The sequence below is a fragment of the Schistocerca serialis genome, chromosome 2 (assembly GCF_023864345.2).
Source record: "Schistocerca serialis cubense isolate TAMUIC-IGC-003099 chromosome 2, iqSchSeri2.2, whole genome shotgun sequence".
NCBI classification, from domain to species: domain Eukaryota; kingdom Metazoa; phylum Arthropoda; class Insecta; order Orthoptera; family Acrididae; genus Schistocerca; species Schistocerca serialis.
Genome location: NC_064639.1, coordinates 166,073,079 through 166,095,488, shown reverse-complemented (window position 1 = coordinate 166,095,488; position 22,410 = coordinate 166,073,079). Strand labels below are relative to the sequence as shown.

General features: G+C 41.1%; 1 protein-coding gene and 1 long non-coding RNA gene across 2 annotated transcripts in view; one reads left to right on the top strand and one right to left on the bottom strand.

Moving 5' to 3' along the window:
- Positions 1-22,410, top strand: part of LOC126456873 (dynein axonemal heavy chain 7-like) — a 783,013-nt gene that overhangs the window by 14,374 nt on the left and 746,229 nt on the right.
- The window catches only part of LOC126456874 (uncharacterized), a 392,629-nt gene that overhangs the window by 74,732 nt on the left and 295,487 nt on the right, over positions 1-22,410 (bottom strand). The window lies entirely within an intron of this gene.

The following is a 22,410-nucleotide window of genomic DNA, read 5'->3' as shown; positions in this document are numbered from 1 at the left end:
CAATTAACAATGGACAATACACAGCTGAGAAGTGAATTAACATCTAGGAGTGAGGGGGAAACATGTGATCAGTCATTGTTGCCTAGGAGACTGATCCAGCTGCCGCGAGTTTGATTATTCCGTTTTCTGGCAAGGCATCTGAGGATGTGCATTCATTTGTGGAGGACTTGGAAACTTCATCTGCGATGAATGGTTGGAACTGATGAACAGTTGTTAATGTGTAGCCAAGATTAGATTAACAGGTAAAGCGAAGACATATTTAAGGTGTTCTCAGGCCTTAAGGAAGGCAGCACAGTTTAAGCAGTTGAATGAGGGGCTTTTACAGAGGTACAACAAACAGAATAGCGCTCGGTACTTTAGGGAGAGGTTGAGTACAATGACAAAGAGGCAGGGGGATACAGTAGAGAAATTTGTGGACAGAATAAGAGAAATTAACAATTATACTTACGAGTTGGGTCAGAGTGATGAAGCAAATGGTGTTCTGTTGCAGGAGGCTGAGCAAAGGGCACTTGATGTATTTATTAGGGGGTTACTGTCACATATGGCACGGAAAGTGCGTGAAGGGACTCCATAAGATTTGTATTCAGTCATTCAGCTGGCAATCCAATGTGAGGAAATAGACTTGGCAGTGGGGGTACATGATAGACAAACAGTGTTTACAGTGGGTATAAAATTTTATGAGTGTGGTCGTACGGGACATGTGTAAAGGCACTGTTCCCAGTCACTGAGGAATAGAGGAAGAGGTGGAAATCAGCAGCATGGAGGATGGAGAAGTGGAGGTAGTAGAGGTGGACAATCGTTAAACGGCAGAGGGGGCCCAAGACCACCTATGGAAGCTCCCGTTTAATTTCAATGCCTGTCTCATACATCTTGCTCACCAGATGGTAGAGTTTTGTCAGGACTGGCTCTCCCAAGGCTGTCAGTAGTTCTAATGGAATGTTGTCTACTCCCGGGGCCTTGTTTCCACTTAGGTCCTTCAGTGCTCTGTCAAACTCTTCATGCAGTATCATATCTTCTATTTCATCATCATCTACTTTCTCTACCTTTTCTATAATATTGTCCTCAAGAACATCACCCTTGTATAGACCCTCTGTGTACTATTTCCACTTCTCTGCTTTCCGTTCTTTGCTTAGAACTGGGTTTCCATCTGAGCTCTTGATATTCATACAAGTGGCTCTCTTTTCTCCAAAGGAAAATTAAATTTTCCTGTAGGCAGTATCTATCTTATCCCTAGTGAGATAAGCCTCTACATCCTGACATTTGTCCTCTAGCCATCCCTGCTTAGCCATTTTGCACTTTCTGTCGATCTCATTTTTGAGACGTTTGTATTTCTTTTTGCCTGCTTCATTTCCTGCATTTTTATGTTTCCTCCTTTCATCAATTAAATTCAATATTTCTTCTGTTACCCAAGGATTTCTACTAGCCCTCGTCTTTTTACCTACTTGAGCCTCTGCTGCCTTCACTACTTCATCCCTCAGAGCCACCCATTCTTCTTCTACTGTACTTCTTTCCCCCATTCCTGTCAATTGTTCGCTTATGCTCTCCCTGAAACTCTCTACAACCTCTGGTTTAGTCAGTTTATCCAGGTCCCATCTCCTTAAATTCCCACCTTTTTGCAGTTTCTTCAGTTTTAATCTACAGTTCATAACCAATAGATTGTGGTCAGAGTCCACATCTGACCCTGGAAATGTCTTACAATTTAAAACCTGGTTCCTAAATCTCTGTCTAACCATTATATAATCTATCTGATACCTTCTAGTATCTCCAGGATTCTTCCATGTATACAACCTTCTTTTATGATTCTTGAACCAAGTGTTAGCTATGATCAAGTTATGCGCTGTGCAAAATTCTACCAGGCGGCTTCCTCTTTCATTTCTTACCCCCAATCCATATTCACCTACTACGTTTCCTTCTCTTCCTTTTCCTACTATCGAGTTCCAGTCACCCATGGCTATTCAATTTTCATCTCCCTTCACTATCTGAATAATTTCCTTTACCTCATCACACATTTCATCAATTTCTTCGTCATCTGCAGAGCTAGTTGGCATATAAACTTGTACTACTGTAGTAGGTGTGGGCTTCGTGTCTATATTGCCCACAATAATGCATTCACTATGCTGTTTGTAGTAGCTTACCTGCACTCCTATTTTTTTTTTTTCAGTATTAAACCTGCTTCTGCATGACCCGTTTTTGATTTTGTATTTATAACTCTGTATTCACCTGACCAAAAGTCTTGTTCTTCCTGCCACTGAACTTCACTAATTCCCACTATATCTAACTTTAACCTATCCATTTCCGTTTTTAAATTTTCTAACCTACCTGCCCAATTAAGGGATCTGACATTCCATGCTCCAATCCATAGAGCGCCAGTTTTCTTTCTCCTGATAACGACATCCTCTTGAGTAGTCCCCGCCTGGAGATCCGAATGGGGGACTATTTTACCTCTGGAATATTTTACCCAAGAGGACGCCATCATCAATTAACCATTCAGTAAAGCTGCATGCCCTTTGGAAAAATTATGGCTGTAGTTTCCCCTTGCTTTCAGCCGTTCGCAGTACCAGCACAGCAAGGACGTTTTGGTTAGTGTTACGAGGCCAGGTCAGTCAGTCAATCATCCAGACTGATGCCCCTGAAACTGAAAAGGCTGCTGCCCCTCTTCAGGAACCACATATTTGTCTAGCCTCTCAACACATATCCCTCCATTGTCGTTGCACCTACGGTACAGCTATCTGTATCGCTGAGACACTCAAGCCTCCCCACCAATGGGGGGGGTCCATAGGAATTAAAAAGTTTAAGATTTTGTTGGACACAGGGGTGCAAGAGTGAGTGGCTACTAATAGTTTAATGGGACGAAGGAAGTTAGAAACACCACATTATAGGTTACGTGGAGTGGGGGATAAGGAAGTAAAACCTTTGGGGTCCATTGCAGTTGACTTTCGCATAGGGAAGATCCAATTTGATGCATGCATGGAGGTAGTACCATGGGTAAGCAAGGGCTACGACATGATCCTAGGAGTAGATTTCTTGCATCAACATCATTCCAAAATCGACCTTGGACAATGAACTGTGGAACTTGGTGGAATGTTATTTCAACTAGTGGAAACTGTTGTCAGTGCAGAGCTGTTGTGAGGGGCGTTCAACATAATGAACTAACCAACTGAGCTGCTTACTTTAGCATTAAGGCTTAATTCACATGAATGTGTGTCTAGTGGCACCGGAAAGTCGCTCTGGGTAAGTGTAGAGTGAAGTCTACCTGTGAGTATGGTATGTGTTATTGAACCATTGGAGGATAATGAAGTTTTGGATCCATTAGGTTGTTTCGTGAAACATAGTATTGTATGTATACAAGAGGGAAAAGTCGGGCAAGCAGTCCCCGTGAACATGGATAATTTTTGTGCTGTAGACACGAATTTGGGAAGAGTTTTAGTAGAGAATTTGGATGTACCAGATGACAAAGACTGGTGTTCAAGAGGTAGGATAATGATCAACCACTAACTGCTGATAGAACTGCATTGGGTAACAAAGTTAAGCATTTAAAAGGAGGAGAAAAAGAGCATTTGTTGTGGGAATTTAAGGATTTGTTTTTTCCATGAGGGCTGTTACCGGCAAATCCATTAGTTCAACATAGGATACCAACAGGGAATGAAGCACCTATTTACCATAAACCATACAGAATACCGAGGTATTTGCAGCTGATTGTGGAGGATTTGCGGATGTTATTATAGAGCATAGTGATAGTTGCTGGGGATCGGGCATTGTCATTGTGCCTAAAAAATCTATAGACGGAACTAAGAAATATAGGTTCTGTTGTGACTACCGATACCTCAGTAATAAGACAGTATAGACGCATACCACATTCCAAACATATCAGAGACTTTGGGTCGCTTAGGACAGTGCCAGTACTTTTCTATGATGAATCTGACAAGTGGTTATCATCAGTTAGAGGTGGCTCCAGAGGATCGTCCAAAAACTGCTTTCTCTACTCCTGAAGACTGTTACCAGTAAATCAGAATGCCAGGGGTTTGAAACCACGGCAGTGTCTTGTCTATTTGGATGACATTATAGTGTTTCAAGAAGTACGGAGCAGCATAGACAGCAGTTAAGGGAAGTCTTTATGAGGTTAAGGGCAGCTCGTTTGATGTTGAGCCTGGAGAAGTGTCATTTTGCATTGGAAGAAGTGAAATATTTAAGTCGTCATCATCAGTAAGGACAGAGTGTGAACAGATCCAAGGTTGGTACAGGCTGTAAGGGATTTTCGGGAGCCGAAAACAGTTAAGGAAGTGCAATCATTTGTCGGAATTTGCAATTTCTGTCGAAAGTTCATGAAGGGTTTTGTAGATTTAGTACATCCATTGACGTGATTGTTACGGAAGGGTGTGAAATTTGAGTGGACAGAAGAGTGTCAAAAGCATTTTACAAACTGAAAGAAGTGTTAACATCAAGTCCAGTTCTTGTGTTTCCATATTTTGAAAAGGAATTTACTGTAGCATGCAATGCATCGAGTCAAGCATTAGGGTGTGTTCTTAGGAAACTGATGGGAGAGAACATCCTGTAGCGTCTAGGCAGTTGAATGCAGCAGAGAGGAATTACGCAACAACAGAGAGGGAGATGCTTAGTGTAATCTATGGAATCACATATTTTAAATGTTATTTGTATGGGAGAGGATTTCGGGTAGTGACAGATCATGATGCATTGTTGTGGTTGTTGGGGTTGAAGGATCCGTCCAATAGACTCGCTAGGTGGGATGTGGGGCTTAGTGAATTCAACTAAGAGGTGGTGCACAAGTCTGGGAAGAAGGACGGTAATGCAGATGCTCTGAGTAGGAAGTTGGCAAAAGTAGAAGTTATAGGTTATGATCTAGCAGTATGACAAGAATTACAGGACGCTGACAACAATTGTAAATTGTATCAGACACAGCCACCATTTAATATGTACGATGGTCTTCTGTGCAGGGAAATGAAGTTAGGGCCAAGAGTAGTAGTGCCAGCGAAGCTGAGAGATGAGGTTTTAAAAGAAGCACATGATCACATGTTATCTGGTCATGGAGGAGAAGAGCGATGAATAGGAGAGTGGCGGAGAGGTATTGGTGGAGATGTAGGAAAGTGGATGTGTATCAGTATGTCAAGAATTGTATACCATGTGCACAGAGAGCAGATCTGAGTTGGCAACGGATACAGCTGCAATGATTGCCAGAAACGACATGTCCATTATCTGTGATGGGAATTGATGTCACCGGGTCTTTCAGTCAAACACCATCAGGGAATAGATTCGTTCTGACAATAATAGACCATTTTTCAAGGTACGTGGAGATGGTGGCTATGCCAAAACAACAGACAGTAGTGGTCATGCAAACGTTAATAAACAATTGTATTTTGAAGTTTGGTGTACCAGAGACAATAATGACTGACCAAGGATCAACTTCATGTCGGATTTAATGAAGGAACTGCGTAAATTGTTGAATATAAAGAAGTTGAGGACAAGCATGTTGCATCTACAGGTGAACGGAAGGACAGAACAGGTACACAGCACAATCAGGAAGATGCTGAATTTTTATGTGGATTCTCATCACCATCAGTGGGACGAGTATTTGAAGCATATTGTAAGCGCATACATTGTGAAAGTGCATACCAATACCAGTTTGTCTCCGTTTGAGGTAGTGTATGGGCAAAAAATGCTGACACTGTTTCATTTAGTGAAGCTACAGAAAGTAAGGGCCGGTGAATCTTTGCGTCAATTCGCGAGGACAATTTGGGATGTTTGGAAACGGGTACAAAAGGAGAAAATATGAAGGCTCTGGAAAGGCAGGAAGACGCAGTGAAGCGGAAAAGAAGTTTACTGCAGTATAGAGCAGGGAAAATGGGTAATGCTATCCAGCCCCTATATGCCAAAAGGGGAAACAAAGAAGTTAGTCACGAGGTATCAAGGACCATACCAAGGTGTTGAAACCACCTCCCCCATTAATGTTAAGCTTCAGCTGCCAACTAGAACAACGATAGTGCACATTGGGCAGTTGCGGCCATTTAAGGGTTGTCACAGGAAGAGAAGAGGAAGAAATGGAGAGTGGAGAGAGGTGTGAAGTGCAGGGAAAACCAGGAAGATAGAGTACAGCACGATGTACCATATGCTTTGCAGTACAGCAAGTAGTAGAGTATTTGTAGTTTTTTTTTTTTTTGTTATGTATCATTGGCTTTGCGTAAGTTAATTAGGCATTGTATTTTCATATGTTGTATGTGTTTTCAGGTATTGTGAGTCTGCTGGGGACAGCAATCTTTTTGAAGAGGGATGAAGGGTGATGGTGATCACTGTCCTCAGGTCACTGAAAAGGGGAGGATTGAGCAAGTTGGTAGAAGTAAAAAACTGAGGAGGTATTGCTGATCTTGGCAGTTAAAAGCCAGTGCGCTGAGATGACAAGGGAGGAATTATGGAGCTGCCGTAGTGGGAAGGTAATGGTATGTCCAGCCAGGGTGAAAAGTACCAATCTGGACTCATGCACAGTGCAGTTATTTTTAGCCAGGAGGAAAGAAATAGAGTGTCCAAGGGACATCGAGGAGCCAAAATTGAGCTTGCAACAGGCCAGAACGCATTGGATCTTCTCCACCTATGAAAATTTGATAGTAGTAGCAAGTTGTTTTGAACAGGGAGTATATGCAGAAGCAAAACATATAGAGCTTGAGGGGAGCAGAGTTTTAATCAATGGAACTGCGTGCAACATAATAGGACCAACCTTCCATCTGCCAGTGTCAGTTCCAGGAGTCATACAATTGAATGTTACACAGCCACAGCTGCACTGGCCATAAGCAACTTAAGAGTTTTTGTCAAGGCATAATCTGACTTTGTTAAATCAAACTTTGTTAAATCAAAGGTCTGTTGAGATCCGTAATCTAGTTCATTCTGAGTGAGAGGGGCGCATATCAGCCAAGCAGCATGTGCAGCATGTAGCTCAATATAGCAAAAGGCAATGATAAGTAACAATTGTTTGGAGCACTTCTGTGCCAAGTGCCATCGCAGCCTTAACTTTGTTGTGTGTTTTTTTCATTCTGATCAGGCATAGAACCAGTTCCAGGAGGGAACCGATGGTAGTCCAAATCCCAGTGGATTGGATACCGAGGGCGTAAGACGGGTAGGTAAGGGGTTGATTGAGCATTAAGTGGAGTGGTCATCCAGTAAGGAATTTTTATGTTTTGTCTCATGTCATGTGTTTTAAGAGGAGTAGACCACATCTAAGTTTTCTAATAGAAGTAGTAAAAATGCATAAGAACGTGCCAACCCAAACAAGTTTATGAGTAGTTAGAGGTCGACCCGGGTACCGGGTCTTTCCGAAGGGGGGGAATAATGAAGCGGCACCACCGTTTAAAATAGGAAAAAGTTAGATCCGCAATATTTCTGAGCGCACAAGTTACTGCTAGGCGAAGCGGCACCACCGTTTAAAATAGGAAAAAGTTAGATCCGCAATATTTCTGAGCGCACAAGTTACTGCTAGGCGTGGCCCTTTTGACAGTAAATTACACTGACCAGCGTTGAACCACAGAAAAGAGTAAACGCAGCGGATTGTATGGCACAAGTTACAGACAGAAGGGACCTACTGGTGCAACCTAGGTGTTATGAATACGTGACTCAGAGTGGCGTGTTAGCAAAAAAAAAGGCACACAACCACATATAAATAGGTACCGGCTTTCTAACGAGGGGGATTCAAGTGTGGCATCTCTCTTGGACGGCGGGGCATGTCACACCACCAGGTACACACAGCAGCAGATGGGGCCCCAGCGTTCCAGTCCACAGCGGGTAGCTGTTTCAACCCTCTGAGACCAACGCGGGGTCCGTAGCCAGCCAGTGGTGGGCCACTCGACGGCTTGTTACTGCAGGCAGTCTTGTTGCCTCCCAACACAAGCTGCAGGCATCCCGAGGCAAGGGCCACAGATTTGGCTGTTGGATCGCAGGTGCTTATTGTTGCCGCAACCTTAACCACAATGGCAAAGAAGCATGCAGCGGGGCTCCCTGTTGCTCACAGCAGAGTGGTGCAGAGGCAAGGGGGATGGAGACCACTGAGTCGGCTGCCGGCGCATCCTGACGTCATCAAAACATGGTGGCTGTGCATGGCCGGTATTCTGCAGTACATTGCACGGGTTGCTGAGGTAGCCATTCCTCACCAAGCTGTTTTGCAGACAGCAAAGTGGTGTCCTCAGCATTGCGGGACCCTGTGATGCCGACAGAGGGGAACGTGGCACTGTAGCAGGGAATAATAAAACATTTGAAGATTACGGCCGAGTTACAATAAGGTGCATCCTGACAGTTTCCATCCATGTTCTACATTCCTTTACCACATGCCAACATCAACATCTGGCAGTGACGCCTACACAGCAGAACTTTTCCTAGGAGAGTGGGGTCTGGAAAGTACAAATCACATATCTGTAGCTTTTGCTAGCCGCAGTCTCGACAAACGTGAATTACACTATCATCATCATCATCAGTTATCTGCTATATTAGCAGGTCCTTTGCCTCTCCATTTTCTGCGATCCATTGCTTCCTTCTTAAGGCTGCTGTATGTTGTACCGTCCATCATGTCATCCAGTATCTGGAATCTCTTCCTTCCTCGCTTCCTTTTCCCTTCTACATAACCTTCTAAAACTGTTTTTATCAGTCCGTCATTCTTTCTTAATATATGCCCAATCCAATTTCTTTTTCTTCTCTTTATTACATCTAGTAACTGCCTTTTCTCTCCCACTCTTCTCAGTACCTCTTCATTTTTTACTCTGTCTATCCAACTTATTCCTTCCATCTTCCGCCATGTCCAGATCTCAAAAGCCTCCAGCCTTTCTCTGTCTTTTTTCCTCATAGTCCATGTTTCAGCGCCATATAGAAGAACACTCCATACAAGACATTTTATGAGTCTCTTTCTGAGTTCTCTGTCCATACCGCTGCAGAAGATTCTCCTTTTCTTATAAAACGCCTCTTTTGCCATTGCTATCCTTGTTTTAATTTCTGTGGTGCACTTCCAGTCGGTGTCTATCCTGCTTCCAAGATACTTAAAATTTTGCACCTGTTCTAGTTTTTCTCCATTCAGCACAATTTTTAGTTCCTTATTTCCTCCTATTGCCAATACTTTTGTTTTATTTGTGTTAATTTTCATTCCATATTTTTTTCCGTTAGTTGCAATGGTGTCCACCAAATCCTGTAATTCTTTTTCCTCTGTGGCTAGAAGGACCATGTCATCAGCAAATCTCAAGCACCCTACTCTTCTTCCTCCAATTTCTACTCCTTTGTCATCTAATGAGCATTGGTCAATCATATTTTCCAAGTACAGATTGAAAAGAGTAGGTGATAAACAGCATCCTTGTCTTACTCCTTTCCCTAGTCTGATCCAGTTTGTACTTTCTCCTCTCACTTTAACTGAAACTTTTTGATTAAGGTACAATGAGTTTATAAGTCTCCTGGTTTTCCAGTCCACTCTCTTTTCCCTCATAATAGTCGCCAGCTTGTCCCAAACCACATTGTCAAATGCCTTTTCTAAATCGATGAAGCACATATATAGGTCTCTTCCTTTTTCAATAAACCTTTCTCCTAAGATTCGTAGGAGCCCTATTGCATCTCTGGTGCCCGTATTCCGTCTAAAGCCAAATTGCTCCTCGCCGAGATTCTCCTCTATTACTTTTTCAAGTCTTTTATTAATTATTCTTAACATTACTTTGGCTGCATGTGAAATGAGGCTGATTGTCCTGTGCTCGCTGCATTTCTTGGTTCCTTGTTTTTTCGGCAATGGAATCATTACTGTTGTCAAAAAGTCCTCAGGCCATTCACCACTGTCATATATTTTATTACATAACCTCAATATTTCTCTTATTCCATCGTGGTTCAAGCATTTTAGTATTTCTCCCGGTATTGTATCTGTACCTACTGCTTTGCCATTTTTCATTGCAGCAATAGCAGACTTTACTTCTTCCATTATGATGGTCGGTCCTTTCTCTTCATCACTTACACTGTTGTGTGATTCAAGTTCCAGAGTTTCTGGTTTGCTATTTGTGTCATATAGCTCTTTTATATATTCTTCCCATCTCTGGAGGACATCGTCACGATCTTTATACACTACCTCTTCGTCTTTACTCAAAATTTCCATAGTAGCACTTCCTGCTCTGTTTTGTTCCCATGTCATAGTCTTTACTCTGTTGTATAGTAAGTCGTATCTTCCTTTCCTGTCCAGTTCTTCAATTTCATCACATTCCTCTTTTAGCCATTTTTTCCTAGCGTGCTCTGTTTCTCTTCGCAGTTCGTTATTTAACCTTCGGTATATCTTTCTTGCATCTTCAGTGTTCTTGTTTTTCAATTTTCTTCTCTCCTCCATCTTGGAAATCATTTCTTGTGTGACCCATGGTTTTTTTGACCTTTTCCCTTTTACATATCCTATATTTTGCTGTCCTGCTTTAATGATTCCTTCTTTCAGCATATTCCAGTACTCGTTGGCATTATCAGGTGCTTCTTTGTCTCGTAATGTGTTTAGAAAGTCCCGAGACAGCATTTCTGTAATTTGTTCTTTGTTGGACCTTATCTTCTCTAGATCCCATTTCTTCTTGTCGCCTTTTTCAGTTTTTTCATTCTTATTTCTATTTCTGCCATAAGTAAGTTGTGGTCACTATTAATATCTGCACCTGGTAATGTGTGCACCTTCTTGATTCCATTCCTGTATCTTTCTTCTACCAGTATAAAATCGATTTGGTTTCTATATTTATCCCCTGGTGATTTCCAAGTGTAGAGCCTCCTCTTATGGTTCTTGAACCATGTGTTTGCCACTATCAGCTGCCTTTCCCTGCAGAAGTCAATTAACCATTCACCTCTGTCATTTCTCTTTCCAAGACCATGACTGCCTACTATGTTTCCCTCTTTCCCTTCTCCCACAATGGCGTTCCAGTCTCCCATTACTATTTTGCAGCATTTTTTATTTTCGTCCATTATTCTCTCTATTACATTGTACGTTTCCTCTACAATTTGGCCACTGAAAAAGAACTATTAGTAATAGCATGGGGATTCCAAAAATTCCAAACACAAGTTTGGAGGTCAGAAATACACATATATATGGATCACCAGGCTCTATCCTTTTTAATGAATAGTCGGTTATTACGTAGTATATTAATTCAGTGGATGTTGTTCCTACAGGAATATGACATTAAAATACAGTATATAAAAGGTTCTGAAAATATTGTACCTGACGCTTTGTCTAGGTTACCTGTAGGCATGAAAGAGTTAAAACATTCAGAAGGGCCTGGCGTAATTTTTGCAGTTAACTTTTTGACAGTAGAATATGCACATTACATAAAACATCCATCATGATCACTGTTTTACAGAAATATTTGCTATGTTTGTTAGAAAGTCTTTACCTCCTAATCAAGCAGAGAAATGGAAGGTTATAGGGAATAATTTGTTTTGGAGAGACAGTATAACATCGCAACATTGGCGTTTATGCATCCCGAAGTTAATAGAGGATGAGATTGTGTGGTATGTTCATATTGGATATGGACATTTCGGCATGAAGAAATGTATAGCTCATATTAATAATTTCTATTGTTTTACGAAGCTAGGACATTAGGTAGCATCTTTAATTAGGACTTGTGAAATCTGTTAGAAGGTGAAAGAGAGTAACACTCATATTAAATACAAAATGTATCCAATCATTCCTAAGACAATACACGATCTTACAGCAGTAGATTTCTTTGGACCACTGCCGGAAGGAAAGGGAGAAGTGTCATATATTTTTATCCTCATAGAGTGTTGGTTGAAGTATGTTAAGTTGTATCCTATTAAGAAATCAAATACACCGACTGTGATACACTGTCTGCAACAATACTTTCTCGAGGTAGGCAAGCTAAAATGATTTCTCACTGATAATGGGGCACAATTTGTCAGTAACGAATTTAAAGAATTTCTAGCATGGGAGGATATTCGCCAAGTATTAATATCGAACTATAACCCATCTTCAGAAACATGTGACTGAGTAATGGAAGAGATTTGGAAATTATGCCGCACTTTATGCCATGAAAACCATACATTATGGGCAATGAAAATCAAAGACTTTGAATGAACTACCACATTCATCAACTGGATTAACACCTTTAGAAGTAATAGGCATACCTTTTGTAGGGGATCCTCTTATTAAATGTTTCATTTGGCCTGAACAACCTACTGATGATTACCAACTTAAACAGGAAATAGTCTCAAAGAATCTAGTTGACAAGACACAACAACAAGTGAGTAGACGTAATGAGAAGGCTATCAGACCTCAGTACAAGGTCAATGACCTAGTTCTTGTAAAACGGTATCCTCAAAGCTCTGCTCTGAAGAAGAAGACACATAAATTTTTCCAAAAATATGAAGGACCTTACTGAGTGCAAGCGGTAATACATCCCAAAGCCTTATTTTTAGTAAATCCTGTAACAGGATCAGAAAAAGGGAAATACAATGTTAAGGATATAAAGTTGTATATCTCCCAAGGATGTTAACGTTCTGTGTTAATGGGCAGAGTGACGACCATCGGATCCCTAGTTGTTTTCGGTGTTTCTTCTGCAATAAAATTTTCCTGCACTGAATTCCCCCAACTTCTTACACTATCCCCCAGCTTCTTATGCTATCACTCTACTTCTTATACTATCCTTATCATCCACCATTAGGAGAAGTCGTCCTCAGTTGTTAGAGGATTGTGCCTGTTAAGTTGCCGTCACACTCCGCTCTAGTCAGTGGTGGTCTCAATTGTAATGCTGACAACAGCCGATGCTCTCCACATATAGTTAGATCTTATTTTCGCCTAGTCAGCCAGTCTCTTCCACTATCCACATATAGTTAGGTCTTATTTTTGCCTAAGCTGTTCTTTGAAAGTAATCTCTTATCTACACTCATGCTTTTAAATTAAGGATAATGCTACTACATGGTGAAACAATGCTCTGGTGGGCAGTTTGCGGGATTAAATCACCTCGGGGTATGACCATGCAATGTATTTTACATGCGATTGTCACACGGTGGTGCTGGCACCAGTCCACTTATGCAGAGGTGTGTTGGTGCGTGTCAGAGTACGGTGTAAGCGTGCAGACGTTTTCAAACATGCTAATGGTGACTGTGGGTTGAAAATGGCTCAAAGAACACGTATAGATGACGTTATGAGGGATAGAATACTAGGGCGACTGGAGGCTGGTCAGACACAGCAGGTCGTAGCATGGGCCCTCCGTGTGCCACAAAGTGTGATTTCAAGATTATGGCAACGATTCCAGCAGACAGGAAATGTGTCCAGGCACTACATTACGGGACGTCCACAGTGTACAACACCACAAGAAGACCAATATCTCAGCATCAGTGCCCGCAGACGGCCTTGCAGTACTACAGGTAGCCTTTATCAGGACCTTACCGCAGCCACTGGAACAGTTATCTCCATACACAAAGTTTACAGACGACTGAACAGACATGGTTCATTCACGCAGAGACCTGCAAGGTACATTCCACTGACCCCTGGTCACAAGAGAGCCTGTAAAGCCTGGTGTCAAGAACACAGTACATGGTCATTGGAACAGTGGTCCTAGGTTATGTTCACAGACGAGTCCAGGTATAGTCTGAACTGTGATTTTCACCCGGTTTTCATCTGGCGTGTACCAGGAACCAGATACCAACCCCTTAATGTCCTTGAAAGGGTTCTGTATGGAGGTCATGGTTTGGTGGAGTGGGGTGGGACTGTGATTGGTGCACGTACACCCCTGCATGTCTTTGACAGAGGAACTGTAACAAGTCAGGTATATCGGGACATCATTTTGCACCAGTTCGTCCGCCTTTTCAGGGGTGCAGTGGGTGCCGCCTTCCTCCTGATGGATGATAATGCACAGCCCCACTGAACTGCCATCGTGGAGCAGTTACTTGAAACAGAAGATATCAGGCGAATGGAGTGGCCTGCCTGTTCTCCAGACCTAAACCCCATCGAGAACATCTGGGATGCTCTCGGTCAACGTATTGCTGCGCATCTTCAAACCCCTAGGGTACTTCAGGAGCTCCGACAGGCACTGGTGCAAGAATGGGAGGCTATACCCCTGCAGCTGCTCGACCACCTGATTCAGAGTATGCCAACCCATTGTGTGGCCTGTGTATGTGTGCATGGTAGTCATATCCCATATTGATGTTGGGGTACATGTGAAGGAAACAGTTGCGTTTCATAGCACTTGTGTTTTGGGACAGTTTTCTCAACTTATCACCAATACTGTGGACTTACAGTCTCCAATTATCCGTAATTTATGAGCATGAGTGTAGTTGGTCTACGCAGACCTGGGTGCAGATTAATAAACTGCAAAGAATATTAGATTCATAGAAAATATGATTTTGTGTGAAAAATAACATAATTGTGATAATATGATACATAATTTTATATGTAATGCAGAATGTTTTTTTACCTTTTATGAAATGTGATGTATAGGGGAGAGTTTATATCTTTTTGGAGGAGTGGGTAGTGTAAATACAAACATGGCTAACACAGAACACACACCACACCTCCCAAATGCCCCTCGCAAACAAGTGTGACTGATTCTTCCCCATTTGCCATTCAATAGATATTGATAAGATTATTCTTTGTGGACCTATAGGGTGAAGGTGCGAATGTCCATTGTGTAGAAGACGATTAACACCATACCTCCTCCAGCTTCTCACTCAAGTACTGGTGAGGTAGGGATCCTGGGGAAGGGGGATGGGAAGGGTTTCCTGTCTTTGGGGCTACCTTCTTTCTCTTCTTCGATCGTAGCAACCATATCTACTTTTTCCTTTCTTACTTCTCATTTGAGTACCTCTCTATCTTTTCCTCTTTACATATTTGTATACTTCTATCGCAGAAGTCATTCCCATTTTCCGTGGTTTCCAATAACCTTCAACTTATTTTATATAAGTAGGCCAAAGAATTAGGCTACGCATACACACTTATGCATACGTGCAAAAAATACGACTATGCAAACAATAATCTTACTCATCAAAAGGGGAGAACTTTCAAGGGTTGTAGGGGTAAAGGATGCACATGCTGTCATTTACTGTGATGGTTCTACATCACTCACATGGTTATATAGGGACATTTTAGGGTAATAGGCACACATTGTCGTTCACTATGACATCTGTACATTGCCTAGGTACGTGAAAGAAACTATATATTGCATATGTACATAAGAATATAAAAAAATTAAGGAGAGCCTAAGCCAGGGAGGAACTAATTGTGATAATTATTCAGGAATGCCAGTCTAACGTTTGTTCTATTGATTTGTAGGATATTAGTACAAGTATAGCATAAGTAAATGTATGATATATTGAATAGTGCATATAAATGTGGTGTCTACTGGAAGCTTAGAAGTGGAAGAGTAGTGGAAGACTCTAGGGTATTAAGTGAAGCATTAGGAAGTGAGTGTTAAGTGTGAAATAGATTTTATTTTCCAGAGGATATTTAATTATAGTGTGCATGAAGATGTATACTTGGGAAATGAGGCATGAGTCCTACTCAGGAAGGCTAAGGGGGGGGGGGGGGGGGGGGCACACCCAGTATTTATTGAATATAAAGGGCAGATAGGCAGACCTGAGAAAGGCTGGCCTATACTGTGCGGCCAGGGGCACCAAGAAGGGGATTGATGTGTACCATAGGAAAATAGGAATTAAGAGGGGCATACCTACCAAAACAGAAGGAGGAAGTGCAGTCATAGGGTCAACCCATATGTAAGGTGTAGGTACTGTACCTAAAGGGAAAAGGACAGTATCATGGCAGAAGTCACGCATTTTGTAGGAATTATTCTGGTAAATTTGAATTCTCTATTCCACTAGTATTATTATGTTTTGTATTTATAAGTGTCGAAAAGAACAATTTCATTTGCCCAGAGTTCCTCCAGACTACAAGCTACTGTAGGTAATAAAACTATTATGTACTAAAGGAAAAATTGTACAGAGAATTAGAATGAAGAAAGAAACAATTAAGGACTTATGACACCTGGAGTACTAACCCCAACATTAGGCGATTTGCTCAGATAGTTATTATCAAAATGAAGAAAGAAGAGCTAGATATTAAGGACACGATTACAAAAAGAAATGTATACTGTTTAAAATGTAAATTAGAGTTATATGAGATATTAAAGTACATAATGAATATGTATAAAATATCGCGTGTTCGAGCTAAGGGGAGGGATATGTAGTGACTCAAGAATTTCGGTGTAAATTCTAGAGACACTCAGCCTTCCACTGTCTTCATCACCCAATATTTTAAAAGTAAGTATGAGAGCGGAAACGTATCTACTGCGCTGCCAGTTTCCGTGTGCATATTGGAAGTTCGTAATGAGAAGATGATAAGCGGGGCAGTCAAAGGATGCCGATAAGTGTTTGCCGCAAGAGCCACAGACGCTGTGTGAGAGGACATGGAGTAATTAAATGCTATTCTTTGTGTGTTAGTGAATGTGATTGTTGAAAAAAGAATATCAAACATTTGACTATAGACTTTTAACTTACTTCATGTCTTAGCTCTGAACGAAGCAGGACGCATGGGATGTCTATAAATTATTTGGTTGTTAAAACCAGTCAATTGTGATTATATTTAATTGTATTTAATGGGTATCAGTGTAGGTGACTTGCAAGAGTTTGTATGCTTATATGAATCTTATGGAAAGGAAAATCCACCTGAGCTGAACTGAAGTATGAGAGTACCGAGTTATTTCAACTGAGTGAGATAGTAATTTTTTAGTTCCTCTAACCAGCATTATTTCTTCAGAGGAGAAGTTATGGAATCGACACAGCTGCATAGCCAGAGAAAAGGATTGGCTAAACATTGAAAGTAAGTCAACTGTAGTAAGAGAAGTGTGAAGTTCGCAATCCAGTTTTGCACTGCTTCTCTTGTCACCGAAACCATTAGAACCTTAAGAATGATTTCCAGTGTCTTTGACACTGAAACACAAAGATTTATTTGCAATGCTGAGTTTGATTTATTATCTTTTATGGTGTTCTGTACGGTACTATGGTGTGCACTCAATGAGGATATTCTTAGCCTGAAAATGGGCAGTCATTGATCTGTGGTGCCAGTTCATGAACTTCATGTAGATTGTTGTTCAGGTGCCTCCTGATTCTAATTGTACATATATAACATCTTGGGATTTATTGTTGTTGACAGTGTTGACTTATTCAGAAGAAACTGCAACATTCATTCAGGGAACTTGGACAATTTTTCCTTCAGCATTGCACTGAAAGGGTGCACTGTTCAGAACGTTTCATTTTCAGAACTGAAAAAACTGCATGATATACCCTAAGTATTCAAATCCAAGTTGAAACGTTGCCCTGCAGCACACAAATTCTATTCTGCACAGAAGCTACTCACAGTACTTGAGAACATTTCTCTGTAATGTGTTATTTATTCATGATTTCTCGTTTTTTCATGTTTTATTAATTCTTTAATTCTTTGTTTATAAATTTCCAAATCACCATTGTGTCAACTATGTTCTGACTCACTCCATGACCCAGTAGCTCTTGATTATATGGTTTTGCAGAATCTGACAAATAAATAATTATAATAATAATATCCAAAAACGAAAACCTTGATAAATTGAAACAACACGAGGTTTCAAAAATTGCATTAGGCAATGAAGGACTGAAATGGAGGAAAGCAGTACAATAAAATATGGATGGGTGATTTTGAAGGACGAAATAGTGATGACAGCAGAGGGTCTAATAGGCAAAAAGAAGAAGGCCCAGTAGAAACCTCTGGATAAAAGAAAAGCCATGACACTTGATGCCTTGATGCCAGAAAGTGGCCCCATGTCCGAAAAAACAGACACCACACATTCATATAACTTGATAGGCCTAGCTGGGCAATGAATGCACCTTCTTCAGTGCAGCTGCACAAATACATCTGACCTCCTGTGGGAATATTGCAAGAATGAATGTGGAGGAAATTAACAGTTGCTGTGGATAGGTGGCACTCACTGGGAGTGTGGATGGGTCGTGAGACGAGCCGATATAGCAACTTTAATCTTGCTGCAATTAAGAGCTGCTTTAACCCATACAGACACAGACTCTGACTCATTTATTTTGCGATGATTGCTCCGCCTAAGAACAGAACGTGCAGAGACCAGTCCTAAGAACAGTTGTGATAACACTGTATCATCGTTGGCGCAGTGGTTACTGCATACCCAGTAAGCAAGACATTCTGGGTTTGAATCCTAGTCTGGTACACATTTTCACCCATCGCTGCCGATTCTGCATAATGTTCCAGTGCAGCTGACAGCAGTGATCCCTTCCATTTCCTTTCTTCCCCTCTCCACCTTCAGTTTACATATAATGTATAACAGCTGCGGTTCTGCATGGTATCTGTTCTTTAGGACATGTCCAAAAGAACAGACAGCTCACATTCATATAACTTGATAGGACTAGCTGGGCAATGAATCCACCTCCTTCAGTGCAGATGCACAAACATGTCCGACCTCCTGCAGGAATCTTGAAAGAGCAAATATGGATGAAATGGACAGGGGCTACAGATAGGTGGCGCTCAATGGGAGTGTGTATTAACCATGAGGTGAGCTGAGGTAGTCCGTACAGTTGCGATAACATTGTGTCCCAAGTGGCATAGTGGTTATTGGACCCGCCTGGCAAGCAGGAGATCCCGGGTTCGAATCTCAGTCTGGTACAGATTTTCCCTCATCGCCGCCGATTCTGCGTAATGTCCCAGTACAGCTGACAGCAGTGATCTCTCACCTTTCCTTTCTATTCCTTTCTTCCCCTCTCCACCTTCAATTTACATATAATGTATAACAGCTGAGAATTATACATGGTGTCTGTTCTTTAGTACGTGCCTGAAAGAACAGACACCACGCATTCATATTATAGCTTGGAGAGTGCTGCAGGTGAATGAACCACAAAAGGGAATGTAGGCGTGTGTAGTGAAAGTGTGATAACACATTTCTGGTATTTGTTCTCACGACTAGTGTTAGTTTTCAGGGACAGGCAGTGACTGGAACCCTGGAACCTTTGAAGTCTTTCAAACATGTCATATGTCTGTGTGTTTGTCTTAAGGCATCTGTAACTAATCAAACAATTTCTTCAGTTTCATTAGTTTTGTCAAATTATTTTGTAGTTTGCAACTAAATTTTGATTGATGACTGATGTGACAAAATGGTGGCTATCATTTGTTTTAACATTTTGACATGCACTTCCTGTGAGAAAGAGTTTTAATGGCAATTTATTCACTGACTTATGAGTTTCCACAGTTTTGCAAACTGTAATCGAGGATAAAAACAAAAGAGTACTGGCAATTTCCAAAACGCTAATGGTGTTGCATGTTTCTCAGCCATATATTATGTAGGAAGACATTAAGAAGAAACTGAATATTTTACACACAACATACAACCAAGAATGCAATTAAATGAAATAAATCAAAACTCTCAATTCATTCATGGACAATGTATATGTCCCCACATAGTGGTGTTTTGTCCATTTGGAGAAAGTTGTTGTAATCATCACAATCTAAATGGAATACCTCCTCTAGCAGATTTTCATTGGTATATTTACCTCTCAGTTTCAGCCATTTCCTGGACCAGCACATTATTTTCTTTATCTTCTTTACACATAGTGCTAAAGTCAATGCAAGAAATGCTTTATTTGCATTTGTAGTCACCCTCACTAGTGTCAATATTACTTAATCACTTGATAAATGCAGCGTGACAGCTGCTTTAAAAGTGAGGTTAAATTTGACAAACTGTATTGTTATATCCGTGTGCTTGTTTTACAGACACATGGGTATAAAACAGTGAAATGACAAACAAGTTTGATTGTTATCAGGGGCCTTTAACTGTTGAAGTGTCGCATATGAACTCTGATAGATGTTGTGAGCTATAGACAGACAAGATGTGTCCACAGTGAACTGTAAGGAATTAACTAGTTCCAGATTCAGCAAAAGGGAGAATTCGATGGGTTGAGTTTTTTAAAGAGGAGAAGTGTGTAATGACATCAGCCTATGTAGAGAGGCTTGATGCTGTAAAGCAGATAACTTATGGCAATACACTAACCCAACATTGCACCAGAGTGCTCACCAGGCATCGCCGTTCTTCTTCTGAACAATGCCCAGACAGTAACCATAACCAGAGACACTTTGACGCTTGGCATATTTGACATCTATACAGCCACACACCCTAACAAACTTGTTTTGCTACAAACAAATACTGGCTGTCTGGATAGGCTGGCCATGCATTGAAGCAGCAAATCATTGAGTAGCTAACTGTCATAGTGTTGGCCTCCGTAGTGCGGTCGGCAATGTCCTGCAGTCAACCTATCAGGACCATGGGCCGAGGGGTCCAACAGAAATATAATGGGCAATAGTCAAACTGTAGCCCCCCTAGCTGCTGAGACACTGGGGCACTCACTAGCACCAGGCAGCACCAGACAGCCACTGATCTGGCATTCACTGCCTGGATGTCTATACCCTTCACTCGCCACAGCTGCACAGGATTGTGTTCCATTCTCAGCAGACCATGTCAGTCTGCTGCATCAGCCCTACACAAGATAGGGCCATTTGTGGGCCACACTAAGCAAAGAAATGACCTGAGTCTTACTACAAACCTTTGCTATATGTAATAAAGGGATTATAAGCTTCTGAGTGGCTTCTAACTCATCATGATTCATCATCCTCCACCAGAGCATGCCCGCACTCTGTACACAAGAGATACTAACTGTATCTGACTAAAGAAGGAAATTTAAATATTCAGACAAAAAAGAATGTGAATGTATAAAAAATTAGATTGGCGGTAAGTGCAAAATGACAAAGTAGACAAGAAATGTGAGGCTGTAGAAGCACCCATGACTATGGGAATTATAGATGCTGCCTATTGAATAATTAAAGAGGTCTTTAGAGAAAAGAGAATGGATGGCAAGCAAAGAAAGTAAGGCTGAAAGGTGGAAGGAATACATAGAGAGCCTATGCAAGGGAAACAAATTTGAAGACAACTTTATAGAAAGAGAAGGGGAGGTAGATGAAGATGAAATGGGAGAGATGATACTGTGAGAAGAATTTGATGTGCTCTGAAAGATTAAGCTGTACACTGAAGAAACAATTAAGGCTACCAAGCAGAAATTTTTGAAAGTAATTGAAGAAATATAAACTCTGAGATTTGCTGGTGACATTGAGTGCAAAGGACTTGGAAGACCAGTGGGATAGAATGGATAATTTCTTGAAAAGAGGTTAAAAGATTAACATCAATAAATGTAAAACAATGAGAACTTTACCCAGTCAAGTTATATCAGATGATGTGGATAAAATTAAATTAGGAGGTGAGAAACAAAAAGCAGTGGATGGGTTTTGATATTTGGGCAGCAAAATAACTGATAGTGAAGAGATTGAAAAATCAGCCAACCAGTTTTCAATCTCTTCAGAATTACACAGCTGCTATTTTGCAGCCATGTTTAAGATTTTGAAATAACTGAGAGTGCCTGATATAGAGAGGACGTCAAATGCAGATTGGCAATAAAAAGAAAAGTGATTCTGAAAAATAAAAATTTGTGAACAGTGAACAGGAATTTAAAAGTTAGCAATTCTTTTCTGGAGGCCTTTGTGTGGATTGTAGCTTGGTATGGTAATGAAATGTGCATGTTAATTAGTTCAGACAAGAAGAAAATCAAACTCTTCAAATCTGGTGCTACAGAAGAATTTTTTTTTTTTTTGGTCATCAGTCTACTGACTGGTTTGATGCGGCCCGCCACGAATTCCTTTCCTGTGCTAACCTCTTCATCTCAGAGTAGCACTTGCAACCTACGTCCTCAATTATTTGCTTGACGTATTCCAATCTCTGTCTTCCTCTACAGTTTTTGCCCTCTACAGCTCCCTCTAGTACCATGGAAGTCATTCCCTCATGTCTTAGCAGATGTCCTATAATCCTGTCCCTTCTCCTTGTCAGTGTTTTCCACATATTCCTTTCCTCTCCGATTCTGCGTAGAACCTCCTCATTCCTTACCTTATCAGTCCACCTAATTTTCAACATTCGTCTATTGCACCACATCTCAAATGCTTCAATTCTCTTCTGTTCCGGTTTTCCCACAGTCCATGTTTCACTACCAAAAATAATGAAGATTAAATGGGTAGATCGAATAACTGGTGAGGAGAGAGTGTATTGAATGTGGGAAAAAAGAAATTTGTTTTGTAAGTTGACTAAGAGAAGGGATTGGTTGGTAGGACACATCCTGAGGCTCCAAGGAATCTTTGATTTGGTAACAGAAGGAGGTGTGGGGTGTAAAAATGTGCAGTGATGATCAATGCTTGAATAAAGCAAGCAGATTCAGAAAGACGTAGGTTGCCATGGTTATGCACAGATAAAGAGGCTTGTACAGGATAGACTGTTGTTTACTGCTGCATCAAACCAGTCTTAGGACTGAAGACTACAGCAACAGTGACAAATTGTAACT